Raw genomic sequence first — 14283 nt, 5'->3', positions numbered from 1 at the left:
GGCCCTGGTTTTGATTTGCCCTTGCCTTGTCTTGACCATGTGCTGTGCAGTCTGTGCCCACTCCTCCTTGCCTGCTGCCACCCCCACTGCAGTGTGATCTGCCCTGCTCCTGAGAACTGGATGTGGGCCATAGTGAGCTTAGAAGGAAAAAACACCAAGCAGCTCTCTCCTCTTGCCAAGTGTCCGGTATCTGGCTCACATCACAGCCCTGCCTGATGCCTCAGCTACAAGGAGCCTGTGTTTCCCTAGGCTCACTCATGGTCTTGTCCAGTGATGTCCCCAGAAAGGACTTTTTTAAACTGTTAACAAAAAAATTAGCCAGACGCAGTGGCACACACCTATAATCCTAGCTACTCGGGAGGCTAAGGTGGGAGGATCGCTTGAACCTGGGAGGTGGAGGTTGCAGTGAGCCGAGATCACAACACTGCACTCCAGCCTGGGTGACAGAGTGACACTCCATTGGAAAAAAAAAAAAAAAAAGAAGGCTTCTTAGATATTAGTAATACCATATTTAATGGGCACACGGTGTTCCTTTTTGGATGATTCATTCAGTTGTATCTGTTTTATACACTCTTCTGAATGTATCAAATATGTCACTGTAAAGGCTGTTTACAGTGGGGCACATGGGAGGCTCCTGGAGCGCTGGCAATAGCCTATCTCTTCAGCTGGGTGACTGTTATATAGGTCTTTACTTTATAACGATTTGCTAAAGTGTACATTTATGTTTCATGCACTTTTCTGTGTGTGATATATCCTACAATAAAATCTTAAAAGAAAAAAGAGATGGTCTGCTGTGCTGTTTTGTGGTATCATTTACCCCACTTTCTGGCTCCCAGATTTCAACACTCAGCCTTTCATTGGTGTCCTTTAGGGAATAAAGGACCTCGGGGGTGTCTGGTGGAGGGTGACACAGTACAGAGAGCAAGAAGAGAACAAGCAGAAGCACAGCAATGAAGAGAGAAGAGACCTGAATAAAACTCACTGTCCCCTAGACTGAAGACATGGGAAGGGAAAATATCTTGGGATCTTCACCTCATGTGTGATAGGGACCCAAGCCAATTCATGCAAATATTACAGAAAAGTGTAATCCCATAATGTTGCAGAATTTAAAGCCACCCTAACGACTCAGATGTGGGTTATGCCCAAAGCAAGCAGGATGCTGGGTGTGGGCGCGTTTATAAGTGCCCAGCTGGCTTAAAGGGTTAAGAACTGCTACTTTTTGCTACGATTGCTTGTCCCATCCTTTCTGCCTGGTGAGTTTTTCTAAGAGTGGTAGGGCCTCTAGGGGGAGGGGAGGTAAATTGCAAACAACACAATTCACTCCAGCTAGTTTTCACAGAAAAGTAAGTTATTGAAAGGCATTTTGAAGCTCATGGGATCTCCAGGAGACCAAAGAGTCAGACTTGGATGCCACGGAGCTAAGAATAATACCTAAGACTCACAGCAGAGGCTGCCCCCCACCCCCACCCCAGAAAGCCCTGCTCCAGTGTGACCCCAGAACTCTGCCACCGTTACCCTGAAGGGCCAGAGGCCTCCGCCACCCCACTCTCTATAGAGGACCCCCTATAAGTCTCACGTAGGGACATTGGTCGTAATGACTGCCCCCTGGGGAGGCTGGGGAGTGAGTTCTGGCTTCTACCTTGACTGGGACAGACTCAAAATGTGGAAAATTCTCCAGTTTGGGAATTACATGCAAAAGATGCAGGGAGGCCAGATATTTGCTGTGGGGAGGATCCAGTGGAAGCAACTGCGTGGAGTTTATTCTCAAGCCTGAGGCAGCTGCCAGAAAAACAGGACTGAAGGACACCAGGCTGCATGAGGACCCCGGTGCCAGGCTGGGTTTAGGGTGCAGTGGATGGGGTTGAACCCCTCTTCCATCCATAAGTCTTGCCTGGATGCCAGCTCCCACCCTGGGGCCATAGCTCTAAGACCACCTTGAATAATCCATGTGCCTGCCGCCCTACCCACCCGGCATTAAATCATCCACTCTTCATCACCAGGAACCAGGACCAGGTGAGCCTCGGATCTTCATAGCCCGTCTCACCTGCTGCACTTCTCTTCACTATCTGAGTCCTTAGGGCCCAGAAAGCCTCACCCAAGTCCTAACCAAGGGACCACAGGTGGAGGACAGTGACATCTGGAGCAGCTGATGGAGGCTCTGGGGCAGTTCAGAAGAAAGGCCTTTTCTCTTTCTTTCTTTTTTTTTTTTTTTGACAGGGTCACTCGATCTCGGCTCACTGCAACCTCCGCCTCCCAGGTTCAAGTGATTCTCATGCTTCAGCTCCCCCAAGTAGGTGGGACTACAGGTGCATGCCACCATGACTGGCTAATTTTTGTATTTTTTGGTAGAGACAGGGTTTCACCACGTTGGCCAGGTTGGTTTCGAACTCCTGACCTCAAGTGTTTCTCCCACCTCAGCCTCCCCAAGTGCTGGGATTACAGACGTGTGCCACCGCGCCTGGCCTGAGAAAGGCTTTTTCTATGCCACAGAGAAGTTGGTCTCCCAGTCACGGCAGCAGCTGCGTCCGGTTCCAGCAGGGGGCAGCTCTCAATGACAGCTGAAGGGCATTGCATAGCCAGACGTGCACATGGCTTTTAGGAACTGAGCTCTGCCTCCCCTGAAGTCTGTCTGAACCTGGGGCATCGCCATCTCACCGGGCTGGGGCTTTGATTCATCAGGCCCAGAGAAAGAAACTTGGTAGAGGAGAGGAGGAAGGTGATGCAACCTTCCAGGAAGCAGAAATGTTCAAGGACTCTCAAAGGAACCTCCAGAAAACAAGGAGAGGCAGGAATTGCCTTATGATCGCTTCTAGCTCTAAGTCTCACCTGTGAAATAAAGCATCTTCCTGGTCCCAGTGCAGACACAGGTCCTGGGGGGAAGCAGGAGAGGAGAGAATCAGCTCCTGTTCTCCTGTCTGCCTCAACTTCCCCAGGCCTCCCCAGCCCACCTGGGCTAGGACAGAGGTGCTGGCAGCCTCTCCCCATTAACCACACCCTGCAGGCTAAGGCGGGCAGGCTGAGGCGGGCAGGCTGGGGGCTGAGGAGACACTCCTTCCCTGCATTTCATTGACATGGTGCCTTGGGCCAGGCTGCAGAGGCCGCAGGGCCTGGCATGTGCCCCGTGAAACTGGCCCTGCAGTGAGGCGGGGGCAGTGGGGATGGATGAACTCATTCTTTCCTCGTCTCAGGCTGCTCTGATCGTAAAACTGTGCACGCTGAGCAAATGGCCCCAGGTGTGTGCTCTCTCAGTTTCGCTAGGATAATAGTCAGGAACAGCAAGAGGCTGACCTGGTTTCGATGGAGCAGCTCCTGCTCTGGGCACTACGTGGCTCTGCTGCCTCTGCTCTCCTGTCCTCTCCCCACCCCCTTTTGGAGGGCCAGGCCTTCACCAAAGCCTGAAGGAGCCTCAGCAAGAGTGCAAAGGGGGTGCTCTCAGAGGTCCCCCAGGAAAAGACCCTTCTCCAGAGAGAGGCTCTGCGGAGAGGCCCGGGGCGCCTAGAGAGGGGAAAGCACCCTGCACCTACCTCGAGGGGCCTCCTGCCCACAGCCCCCTTGAGTCACTGTTTACTCCACAAAGATCTAAACTCAGATCAAGCAGGACCCTTCGAGTCTGTCTCATCACTAAAACTGCTTCATTTTACAGATGGGGAAACTGAGACCCAAAATGAAGGGCGCAGTCGCCGAGTCAGCCAGTGACAGAGCTGGGGCTTCACTCCCGCTTCTGGATTCTCAGCTCCCATCCTCGTCCCTCTGCCTTTTGTGGAGCAGCATGGAAGGAATCAAAAACAGGCAGAGAACTTCAGGGGCCGCTCTGGGCTACTGTGAGTGAAGACTAGAGTTCGTGCGTGCAGTGCCTCTGGCAGCAGCTCTCCAGGCCCACACAGACCTGCTCCTGACACTCCTGGGGGTGCGCTGCCTGGGGGTCTTCCCTCCCCAGCCCTTCCCCAAGGTACAGTGAGTGCCTCAGTTCCTCCAGCTGCCCCTCTCCCAGTGGGAACTCGCACTAGACATGCCAGGGCAGTCGAGGAGAGCGCTTTCCTCACTCGAGGATATGGGAGAGCTTTCCGCCCTCCTCCTGGGGCCCCGGAGGCAGTGAATGTGCCTGTCAGGGTTACCTGGGTGCTCTGGGAAGGGCTCCACCTCCCGCGCAGGGCTTCGCCGCAATGCCCAACTGGGCTGCTGTCATTGCCTGCTGCTCTCATTGCCTTTGACCTTCAGAACTCCCAAGATACTCCCACCTCCTCGGAAGAAGGCGGGGAAGTGGGGGCTTTGGAGACCAATAAGCCAGGGCCTGACTCCTAACTGGCCACCTAATAGCTTTGTGACCTTGAGCAAGTGCCCTGGTCTTCCTGAGGGCATGTTCTCAAGCTTCTCCGTTGTGTAGTTTTAGTGAGGGCTGGAGATGGGGACACGTAGTAGACTCTCAATTCATGGTGACTCTTATTATTAAAGCTGGCCAGGATGTCCCTTCTGACCTCCAACCCTCCAGTTCCCATAGTGCTGGGCCTTGTAACTGTCACTGTCCTGTGTATGGGGTCAGGCTCTGGCCTCCCTCCCTCGCAACCCCTTCTGGGCAGGGTGAGAGTAAACAGGTCCCCTAGGTGTGGGACAGATGCCCGCTGCCCTCCTCCTGCCTTATTCATTCTCTCCAAAAACATTAATCACTGGTGGATGGACAAACTGTAGGGCACCTGTATGATGGAATGACCCCAGCAATAAGGAAGAACGAAATAGTAATACAATGAATGACATGGATTACCCGCAAAGCACTGCGCTGAAGTTCAGCAGTTAAATGAAAGCTGCCTAACTCAAAGGGCTGCAGACTCCGCGGCTCCCTGCATCTGAACTCCAGGGAGGGCCCCGCTGCAGCCAGAAAGCAGGTCAGGGCTTGCCTGAGGTGGGATGTGGGAGCGGGGATTGATTGCAATGGGGAATGAGGGAATTTTATGGGGGGATAAAAAAAATCAATGTCTCATTTGATGGTACGTAGGTGGCTATTTCCATTTAGCAGAGCTTATCAAACTGTATGCGTAACATAAGCAAATTCTACAGTATGCAAACTACACCATAATGAAGCTGGCAGAGTAAAAACCTTCCAGTTTGGAAATTTTGATCTGGGAAGTGACCCATATTGCCTGGCCAGATACACGAGGGAAGAGTCATCTCCCTAGGAAACGCTTAAGAAAGGCTCAGTCCTTAAAAGAAATAAGAAACTGAGTGACCAGAAAAAATGAGGGAGGATTTGAAGAAATACAGTACCAGGGCATCATAGAAGAGCTGGCTTTAAATAGACTACAGAGAGTGCACTCAAGTCTTAGTGCATTTGTATGCTGCCTGAATTACCTGACCTTGGTCCCTTATCTGATATCCTCATCCCCTAGGCACTACCTGAAAAAAAAGCTCACACTCATCTTTCATAAATAATAAGAAGCTATCCTTTAATGAGATAATATTTTATCTCTCCTGGCCCAGGACAGGGAAGGTACCCAGCCCCTCTTGAGTCACCAGGCTCTTATGCAGTGGAGTTTCTCTCCTCTGCTTGCTTCCAGAGCCTTCTGCAGGCTACCAAGACAAAGCTTTCTCGCATTCCTCTGGGCCTGGTCCTTCTGCTCTCTGCTGCTGCCCTCTCTGTCCCCATCCCTCCTCTGCCTCTGGAACGATAGCATCTCCCAGTGGCTTTCATGTTGGAGTGCTGGCTCCTTAACTTAAGGTCAGCTTCTGAGGGCAGAAGGCTTGTCCCATTTTCTCCCCTTCCCTCTGCCCTCTCCTTTGGAATAAATGCACGCATTCACCAATGCAGCCATTCACTGTGTGGCTCACTCACACTGTTCAGGAGAGAGGCCCGGCTCAATCTAGCTTGAGCCCAAAGGAAATTTATTGGGCCACATTCCTGAGAAGTCCAGGATGTGTCAGCTAGGTTGAGACACAGCTGGATTCAGGATTGACAATCTCTTTTCCTGTCTCACTCTCTGTCTGCCTCTGTCTCAATGTCTTCTTCCCTTCCTCTCCTCCCTTTCCCTTCTTCTCCCTAATGTCTTTCTGTCTCTAAGTAAGTATCCCCTGAGTATACTTCCTCACTCCTCCTTAAGCCCGAAAACAAAAGAACGAGACACAATAAATCCCTCATGTAAATGGTCATCCCTGACCTGGGGAAGCCCAAGACGTCAAAAGCACAGCCTATTATTTTATCTATTCTTTCTAGTTGTGTATATAGCTGACTTTTCTGCTAGACTTGCCTTGTGTCCTCAAGGTTCCTGGCACAGGCCCAGGTACATGGCAGCCCCCAGCCCCACCCCAGATAGGATGTGACACTTGGTTGGGGTGAGGTCAGAGTGGGAAAGGGAAGAATCAGGGTCAGGGATGGGTCAAGGCTGGGGAGCGGCTGAGGGGAGGATCCTTTTGAGCTGTTCATTCCCTCCTGGTATTTTTGCCCATGAGGCCCTGCAGAGTAGGAACAAACTCCACACATGCCTGTCTTCCTCCCAGAGCCCTCCACCCCCAATAAGCATCAGCCTGGGGGGCTGGGGCTGCGGGCTGAGGCCTGGGACAGAGTCCTGGTCAGCATCAGCCTAGCTGATGCCAATTAAGACCCAGGAATCCCCTGCCCCTAACCCTGGGCTCAGATCAAAAGACCTTGGCTCTCAGATGAGGGGCTCCTGACCATAAATCTGAAGGAGCACGGCCCTCCAGCTAATGAGCTGTCCTGGCTCAGACTAGAGCGGGGATGCCAGATCCTGTTTCATTCCAGGGGGCAGCCAGCCCAGAGTGAAGGGCCGAGGGAGGCCTTAGACCCCAGAGTGCCCATCCCCCTACAGCACCCGGCTTTGCGGGGACAGGCCCCGCTCTGCTCATAATCCCTGGGGTAATGTCCTGGAGGGTACATGAGAATGCACACTGTTCCCTGGCCTCCTGCCCTGCCGGGCCCCAAGACGGCTCCCTGTGCCCACCGTTTAGCCCCACAGGAATTTTAACCGCTAACATCTGGGTTCAGGAGACTCCGGAAGAGCAAACGTCTTCACCTCCTTTGATTCCCTTCACACGGAGGGCTTTTTCAATTTTAATTTGAGGTGACCTCTGACCTAAGTTCCTATTCCCATAGATTCCAGATATTTCCTGTGCCCTCAAATAACCTCCAAGCCCGCCCCCACCTGATCAGAGCCCCTGCGGAGGGGGCATGGCCTTCACCCATCCATGGCCCAGGCTAGGCTGGGAGTCCCCCTGGACTCTGGCCCCCTCCCCATATCCCACTCTGTTCCGCCAAAGATGCCTGCACACCCACCCACCCACCCACCAGTATCTCTCCAGGGCTCTGGGCCCAGCTGAGCCTGCTCTCAGGACACCAGGGATGGCAGGCACCCCGGTGCCAACCTTTCTGGCTGCCATGTTTTTTAATGACAATGATCATAGAAACATCGGTGGAGCCTCTTCTCAGTGTCAGGTGACCCGGTAGCTCAAGAATAATTGCTCCTAATTTACAGATGAGGAAGCCGGCCCTGGAGAAGAAGAGGGACTTCATGCACACACAGCTAGTTGTGGCTGAGCCAGGCCATAACTGAGGTGTGTCAGCCCAGAGCCCAGTGCCCTCCAGGAAGAGGGGTCAGCAAAGGGCTGCTGGCATTGGTGCATCTCCCCTGCGTCGTGAGTCTCGGTTTGGGCCACCCATCTCAGCGTGGTGACCACCAGCACAAAGCACCAAGGGTCTTGGCAAAAGGCAGAGAGGACAGAGAAATGAGAAGCAGGCGTGGGGGTGGCAAGGGCCGGTCAGACCTCAGCTCCACCCCTGTCTCTTTCCAAAGTAGCTTTTGGATTGCGGTGGATAGTTCCCTTAGTCCCCATGAGGAGTCCAGCACGGTGCTGAGCTGGGCTGTGCAGGGGTCTACAAGAGCAGCCAAGTCCCAGTCCCTGTCTTTGATGGGCTGAGAGACAAGCAGAGGTACAGGGACATGAGCAAGGCAGCCCCAGGACCAAAGTCAGGCCGAGGAGGTCAGGCTGGGAAGGCTGCTTGCAGGTAGGGAATTTGCTGCAGGTCTGGGTTACACAGAAGCCTACACCATGCCCACATGGTGCTAGGTCAGGGCCCTGGCAGCCATCCCTCTAGCATGGCCACTCCCAACAAGGGCCTATGGCTCTCCAGAGCCCGGAACCTGAACACATCCAGGCCAGAGCCACGGGATGATGCACTGGCCCCTGCCCCATGGGTAAGAGGCTGAATGGCACGTTGGGCAACCTCTCTGGCTCCAAACCCCAGCCGGCTGCCAGCCTCAGCCTCCTAGTCGATGGTTTGACCACATGACTCCCCATTAAAGCCTTTCCCTGGCTCTCCATCCTGCCCCTCGTCATGCCCGGTGACTCACGCTGCTTTTCCAGGCCCAGCTCACCACGGCTGACATCACCTTCACCTCCACCCCTTTCCCAGCAAACCCTGATAAGCCCTCTCTTTCCTCCGACCCATTGTCCTCCTCGGAATCAAGAATGCTAGAGTCGAAAGCTATTTCAGGGAACATCTGGAGCAGCCTCACTTACAGCTGGGGAGACTGAGACCTGAGAGGTGCCCCGCTGGAGTTTGTTCTAGTTCAGGGGCTGTGATTCATTTAGAACTTTAATGGAAGGATTTAGGGCTCAGTTAGGCTCTTAGGGCAAATCATCGCTGCTCTGCGAGTAACTAAGCCCTTACCCTTATGCCTGCCCAGCAGGGTCCTGGAAATCAATCTCCAGATTCCCCCGGGTCCAGGGCTGCCCCGTGGATGCTGAAGCACTGGAGACAACAGGGGGTCCGGGATGGCCCCCAGCCCCTCCCTCTACCCAAATCAGGGCATGGCTAATTCTTTCTCTAAGAGATCCATTGCTTTAAAGTCCAGAGTAGAAGGGAAGAAACAGGTGTCAATTTCTGTCAGGAAAATGAGATCGAGCTGCAGCCTCAGAGAAGCCTGGAGGGATACTGGTAACAGGACCCCTCTGAGGCTCTGGGGCTGACAAGAAAATCAAGGAGGAACAAGCGATCAAGGTTTGCATGGAAGCCTTGGGCTTCAGAAATAAGGCATCCCTGGAATGTGGTTTCTAAAGCATCACCTGAGAACTTGGGAGAAATAAAAAATGCAAATCCTCAGGCCCCACCTGAGGCCTACCAAATCACACACTGTTTTGGGATCCCTCAAGCCCTCCAGATAATTCTGATGCACTCTCAAATTTGAACACCACTGCCATAAAGCACAACCAAAGCAGTAAGCAGGTCTCTTAGCTGGTCGGCCCCGCTGGTCCTGGCCTGTGGTGGGTTCGCTGAGGCTCCACAGCCTGCTCTGCTTACCCATGTTACGGACCCCTCCCAGCCAAAACAGGCAGGATTTCTGCAGGCAGCTTATTCCAGAAGGGCTTAGAATGAGCCTTGTGGTCTGAGATGTGCTCTGGGAACGTGGAGAGCCTCAAAGTCACCCACCCCCTCCATTTGCCTCTGCCCATACAAAAGGAATTCTGCCTCAGTTTCCCTGCTTTGCATTCCAACCCGCCATTGGCCTTAGATCTCTGCCCTGGACCTCAGCCTGCTTCCCTGGGCACTGTTACCATGCCATGCATGGTGGCTGGCCTCCTCACTGAGGTCTCATCCTGCTCCTGTACCCCAGCTGCTGGCTGAGGTGATTTGCAGACTGACAATACATTTATTACTGGCTGTGGCTACCCTGGGCCCCCAGGTACATGTGTGTGGATTGTCTACTGAACAAGGGCAGATGGCCCAGGAAGCAAGTGGAGGAATGAAATCCAGCTCACTTTCCACTCACCCACATCCCCTAGGGCAAGGTGGCACTAATCTGCAGGTATGCATTAGAGGGTCTAGTGCTTGAATGTCACACTCCCTTTCCCGAAGCTCCTGTTTCTGAGGTGACCCTCCCCCTGCCTTCGCATTTCTACACCAGCCAGACCTCCCTATCTCTTCATGTCTACACCAACTGGACACCCACTCTTTCAAACAGGCCATGCCCTCCTCATCTCTTAGGGGTCTCTTGGCTGGCTCAGTTGTCCCACCATTTCTCTCCTTATTCCTCATCCTCACAGACTTTCCCGTCATGTTGATGATGACATAATAACCAGCAGACAAAACATCTTTGTTGATAGAAGTTTGAAGTCATTTCATTACAGCATCTCCTAAGACATTCCATTCAGGGACGTGCCTGCCAGGCTGCTGGAAATGCCTGCCTTTTATGGCCTGCTTGGTTTGGTCACTTGTAACTTCTGCACATGATAGGCCCTGGGCTCCCTCTACCCTAGGGCAACCCCATAGAGACCTGAAAATCCTGTTCACGACTCGCCCTACCCGAATCTTGTCTTCCCAGCCCCTTGAATGAGTCCGTGTGTGGCTTGGTCTCTCTCATCACTGCAGGTTAAACTGCCATGTAATTGATTTTTTTTCCAGGCAATTGAACACATATCAGTAGGCACCTAACTCATCTCTTTTAACCACTTGGATTAAGAAAAATCTTTCCAAAACATGATATATTCTTCTCTACCTCTTGAAATAAATGAAAGCAGACATAATGTGCTTTTTCTTGGGGCCTGTACATAATAATAGTTTTTTTGAGCTACTGTAAAGTGTTTTTAATAACTCAAATAACTTCATAATCACTGTGGGGAAAAAACAGAAAACACAGATATGTAGAAAGGAAAAAGAAGGGCATCCCTTGATATCTTACCAGCTGGAGGCAATGACTAATAACTTTTTGTTGTATAACTTTCTGGGCTTTTTCCTAAGCAAACACAGTTCCCCAGTTTGGGGTGCAAATGTAATCCCTCTTATTTATTCAATAATTGCTTGAGCTCCCATAGGCCCATATTAGCAGGAAGTCACGCCTCTTTACCCCTTCTTACCCCTTATTCCTCACCCACTCCCCCAAGGAAATTGGGGCCAAACTCGATCCTACAGGTAATTCCGATTGCAAATGGCAATCAGAGAGAAACTGGTGAGTCAGGAGGTCCTGATTTCCATTATTTCTTGCACAGCACCATGTGTCTCTAAAGAAAACGGTCTTGCAAAGTCTGATGAGATCCTGCCTCACTGGTCCTGACCCTTATGTGGTCCACAGAGGTGTGCCAACCTTGGGCTCCAAGGCCACTGCTCTTGTAAGCTCACACTTCCAAGGTTAGCCGGGCTCCCAAATAGCGCACAGCCCGGTAGAGCTGAGCCCAGGAGGGCTTCTTTCCTCAGCCACACTCCATGCCCCAGGAATATGGAGGCCCTGGGGTTGAGCCTGGTCACCAATTCTGACCCCCCTTTCTTCCTGGTGCCATCCCCTTGGGGGCCGTGGGGATTCTATTGCTGGGGCACTTCATCTCAAACTTCATCAGGAAAATTCCAACTTTAACATGGAAAAGGTCTTTGTCTTCATCCCTTTCTTCCCAGATGTTCCTTGGTCCCAAGCAAATTATCTCCCTGCTCTTCCATGTAGGGACTAGGGGGTCCTGCACTCCTCAGGCCACCCAGGAACCAGTTCCCCCTTGCCCCACTAGCCTAACGTGTGAATAGCTAAGAGGGACCACTCAAAGGACAGTTTCCTGAACAAAGAAGACCTGTTCTTAACCAGCTGGATAAAGAAGGAGCTGATGGCAACTTTTATTAAAAAGAAAGAAAAGTTCCGAACCAGGAAACTTGCCATTCACCCATTCGCCAGATGACAACATTGAGATTACTCACTTCTTGAAAGAGCCCAGCCTCTAGCACTGGAGATTTATCACAAAGCATTTCCTCCTTGCACTGGGCATTCCTCTCTTGCTAGGAGGAACTGAGACTTCCCTTCCCCAGTCCCAGCCCTGAGGCCATGCAGCCTAGGGGTGGCTGGATTGAGCACTGCTTACTGGGTTCAGGCCAGAGACTGCCACATTTTGTCCTCTGCTGCCTGGGTTAGGGAGACCTCTCCCTGTCAACTCAGGGGCATGGCAGGAGCGGGGTTGGAACAGTCTCTGCAGTCAGTTCCCTCCTGGACCACCGACACCGGTAATGCAAGGGGTGGGTAGTTTGGTCTGTGCTTATGTGTTGACGTTGTGAGATCATTTGAGAGAATTAAATATATTTTCCCAGATGGAAAGAAAAGGAAAAGGAAGGGGCTGTTGAGCGTGGGAGCTGTTCATTCTCCTCTCCAGCTTCTCTCCTTTCCCACCATCCCACCCCAGCTGTGGACCTGTGTTTGGCATTAGGGCACTCCTCTGTGCTTTGCTGGATTCTGATAGGGAGCACAGCCTGGTGTGGGGGTGGGAGGACGGATGGTCTGCATCTTCCCTTCCCTGTTCCAGTCCTTAGGCCAGTGTTTTCTGCACTGGGGGTTCAGGGGACATTGAAGGTGCCAGTCCAAATGCCAGTCAACACTGTGGGCAGGCCTGGCCAACACCGTCTGTGGATGCCAGGCTGTGGGAAGAGGAGCACCCATGCTCAGAGATGGCCCACTCTCACTGGGCTCACAGCCAAACACACCCAGTTTTCTGGCCTCAGGCTGGGTGGGACAAGTGTATATCTTACCTGACAAGCTCTGTGAGCCTGACAAATAGAGGGAAAAAGCCACGACAGCAGCACTTCCCAGTGATCCGGAAGCTGGAGGAGGAGCAAGAGGACACAGGGTCTCTCCAAGAGGCAGAAGTGGGGGGGAGTGGCCTGGACATTGTAGAGCTGGGACAGCCAAGTCCCAGGGCAAGGGCACCAGAGGACATGGAGGAGTCCTTCGCTTGGGCCTCTCCAGAGAGGCTGCCTGGAGTTTTCACAGTTCACAAATGAGCAAAGGAAATTGTCCATGCGAACAGCCCTTAGGGGATCTCCCAGAGAGGTGTCTCGGGTGCTAGGGGAAGCCCAAACACCCCACTTCAGTTTTCACGTAGGAGGAGGAGAAGGCAATGTCTTATCTTGAAGCAGCCGCTGCCCAGCAAGTACATGATTTTTATTTAAATTGAAGGTTTATTTGGAGTGGGCTTGGGGGAGTACTTCTCATGCACGCACTTTTTCAGTCTCCTCATTTCCCCAGCCCAATCCTCCCCACATTCCTCTGCCTTCCCGCCTCCCATTTTATTAGGTGTCAGTGGTCTGCTCCAAACCTTCAGTAGCTCCCATTTGTGATGAGGTGAAGTCCAAATCCCATAGCCTGCGTTCAAGTTCTTCCATGGTTAGGGTGGACATACACCCCACTTTGTCTTGGATGATCTAGTTTATATCTGCTGTCTTGGCATAATGATTCACAGCACCCTGCTTCATGCAAAAATGTATCCCAGTTTGGAGAATAAATGATGTGGTCCACCTGTGTACAGTCCACTCCCAACCTCATGCTCCAGGCTAATGGCCAACTGTCTCTCTTGAATCCTCCGAGTCAGTGGTTTTGAACTCTGGTTGCTCATTAGAATCACCTGGGGAGCTTTTAATAAATATCACTACTTAGACTCACCCCAAAAACAGGTCAAATAAAACAGAATCTCTAGGGGCAGGACCCAGCCTTTGGTAATTTTTTAAGCACCCAGGTGACTCTGATGTGCAGACAGGGTGGAAAACAACTGACCTCAGTAAAACAGGTGTCCTGGAACTCTGTCCCTGAGCCCATCTCACACATTTCTGTCCCTGGTTTTTGGTAACTTGTTCCCATTGTCTATCTGCCATTTAACTTTTTCTTTTCCTGTGTGTGTGGTCTTTCATTCATTCTTTAAATCCTACCCAAGCTGCTAAGCCCAGCTCCAGTGCTGCCTCCTCCTACATCTTTCCTGACCTCTGAGCCAGAAAGGGTCTTCCTTTCTACCCACTACTGCCCTTTTCCCTCCCCCACTATTGTATGTCATCTATGATCCACGCCATGTTTTGCCTTCTTCACAGTCTATGAGCTCCATGGCATGGGTCATGTCTGATTCATCTCTGGAGACCCCAGGGCCCAGACCCAACTTACAGTAAAGCCTCTCACACCTGAGTGAGTGACTATCACTGCTGGTCCTGAACTTGGGCAGCGCCATCCACCCCGACACTGGGCACCAGCACATGCTGCCTCTGCAAGTTAAGTTTCTTTTCCTGTGTGCGGGCTTTCATTCATTCATTCACTCATTCATTCTGCTTTGTGCCAGGTGCCGTGATCTCCATCCCCTCTTCTTGATTTCCTGTACTATTGGAGAACTGTCCTTTCTCTCTCATGTCCATCCCCTGGACAGCCCTGCAGACTGTCTTGCATATAAATGGTACCCAGTATTGATTGATAATCAACTGACGAATGGATAAACAAAAGTGGTATGTCCTTACAATGAAATATTATTCAGCCATGAAAAGGAAATGAAGTACTG

This window comes from Pongo abelii, chromosome 12 (assembly GCF_028885655.2).
Source record: "Pongo abelii isolate AG06213 chromosome 12, NHGRI_mPonAbe1-v2.0_pri, whole genome shotgun sequence".
NCBI classification, from domain to species: Eukaryota; Metazoa; Chordata; class Mammalia; order Primates; family Hominidae; genus Pongo; species Pongo abelii.
Note: the sequence above shows the minus strand (reverse complement) of the source record.